We start from the raw sequence: 2,634 nt of genomic DNA, 5'->3' as shown, positions 1-2,634 counted from the left end.
ACGCGGAACGTGGGGGGCGGAGCCTCGGCGTGGGGGCGGGGCGTGTAGTTTGCCCTTCACAAACTACAGCTCCCAGAATTCCAAGGGGGAAGCCGGGGCATCATATAGAGCTTGAAATGCATAGCGCAGATCGGGACACATCGAAGAAGCGTTTCACTTTAAGGCGCTGTAAATTTGAACAGGGAAAAGAGGTAGAGAAAAACCCGGGACTCCACGTCGCCATCTGGTGGCAATTATTATTATTATTATTATTATTATTATTATTATTATTATTATTAATAGCCTGGACATCTGGCTGGGTTTCCCCAGCCTCTCTGGGCGGCTTTCAACAGAATATTAAAACACAATAGTCTATTAAACATTAAAAGCTTCCCCAAACAGGGCTGCCTTCAGATGTCTTCTAAAAGTCTGTTAGTTGTTGGCACCATGTTATATCGCATATACAAGGTATATACGTAAATCGCTTTTTCTTTAGCAGTCTAGCTGAGTCCTGTGTATGAGAGAAAGAAAGAAATAAAGAAAGAAAGGGAAGAGAAGCATGTTGTTGTTTAGTAGTTTAGTCATGTCCGACTCTTCGTGACCCCCTGGACCAGAGCACGCCAGGCACTTCTGTCTTCCACTGCCTCCCGCAGTTGGGTCAAACTCACGTTTGTAGCTTCGAGAACGCTGTCCCACCATCTTGTCCTCTGTCATCCCCTTCTCCTTGTGCCCTCCATCTTTCCCAACATCAGGGTCTTTTCCAGGGAGTCCTCTCTTCTCATGAGGTGGCCAAAGTCTTGGAGCCTCAGCTTCAGGATCTGTCCTTCCAGTGAGCGCTCAGGGCTGATTTCCTTGAGAGCATAGAATCGTAGAATTGTAGAGTTGGAAGGGACCCTGAGCATCTTCCAATTAGACCAATTAAACTTTTTATTGCACTAGCCATAGGCCATGACATCATTCAGAAGGAGAACTGAGCATCATCCAGTTCAACCCTCTGCCATGCAGGAATATGCAGCTGTCCCGTGTGGGGATCAAACCTGCAACCTTGGCATTACCAGCACCAGCCTCTAACCTAATCAGTATTATCAACTGACATTTTATGGGGGGGGGTGTATGCATATGTGTGTGTGTCAGGGGAGCAGGAGTGGTGTAAATAAAATGGTAATCATTGTTATTGGCTTTTTCTTCTTTTCTGGTGATCACTTGTAGCCAAGTAAGATTGTCTTCCATAAACATAGTTTTAACAATGAGTCTGTAAGTGACTGTGGAGGCCAATTCTGCATCCACACATCCTTCCACAGTGGGGACATTGGTTTCTAGGTGGGAGTTGATCATGGTGAGGGTTTGCCAAACATGCCTTTCTCTTACCACATTTCTCCCTTGTATCCTGAGTTCGAGCTTCTTCAAAGCCCATGACACCTTTGGTAAAGGCTGTTCTCCAACTGGAGCACTCACAGGCAAGTGTTTCCCGATTGTCGGTGTTTATACTACAATTTTTTTAAAGATAAAATAAGTGCAAAATATGGTCTGAAGCTCAACATCAAAAAAACGAAGATCGTGGCCACTGGTCCCATCACCTCCTGGCAAATAGAAGGGGAAGAAATGGAGGCAGTGAGAGATTTTACTTTCTTGGGCTCCATGATCACTGCAGATGGTGACAGCAGCCACGAAATTAAAAGATGCGTGCTTCTTGGGAGAAAGGCGATGACAAACCTAGACAGCTTCTAAAAAGCAGAGATATCACCTTGCCAACAAAGGTCCGTATAGTAAAAGCTATGGTTTTCCCAGTAGTGATGTATGGAAGTGAGAGCTGGACCATAAAGAAGGCTGATCGCCAAAGAATTGATGCTTTTGAATTATGGTGCTGGAGGAGACTCTTGAGAGTCCCATGGACTGCAAGAAGATCAAACCTCTCCATTCTGAAGGTAATCAGCCCTGAGAGCTCACTGGAAGGACAGATCCTGAAGCTGAGACTCCAGTACTTTGGCCACCTCATGAGAAGAGAAGACTCCCTGGAAAAGACCCTGATGTTGGGAAAGATGGAGGGCATAAGGAGAAGGGGACGACAGAGGACGAGATGGTGGGACAGTGTTCTCGAAGCTACCAACATGAGTCTGACCAAACTGCGGGAGGCAGTGGAAGACAGGAGTGCCTGGCGTGCTCTGGTCCAGGGGGTCACGAAGAGTCGGACATGACTAAACAACAAATGTATGTGCAGTATGTATGAATGTATGTAAAAATAAAATAAAATAAAATTTGTTTGTTCGATTGCAGCAAACCTGCTGCCAATAAACACGCGGCTGTCGCTTTTCAGTTTCTCATGCCTTTTATTATTTGTCAGCCACCTGCGCGTTTTAAATTTATCAACGTCTCTCTCTCTCTCTCTCTCTCTCTCTCTCAGCCCCCCCCTCTGGTTGCCATGGGAACGCCGCTTCCTGGCGGGCAAGGCGGGAGGGGGCAGGAAGTAGAATCCCCGCCCGCCCCCGCCCCCGGGCTACCGAGAGAGGCCGGGGACGCCGCGGGGGCGCCTTCACAGTCTCGGGCCTCTCTAGGCGTGGGCGGCTGGACGGATGCCTGCCTTGGAGGAGGATAATCACATGAGAGGGTGGGAGGGAGGGGGGGGAAGAAAAAGTAAACGGTAACAAGGACTGGCCC

Source organism: Podarcis liolepis, assembly GCF_965112155.1.
Source record: "Podarcis liolepis genome assembly, chromosome: 1".
NCBI lineage: Eukaryota > Metazoa > Chordata > Lepidosauria > Squamata > Lacertidae > Podarcis > Podarcis liolepis.
This window is presented reverse-complemented; position numbering follows the sequence as displayed.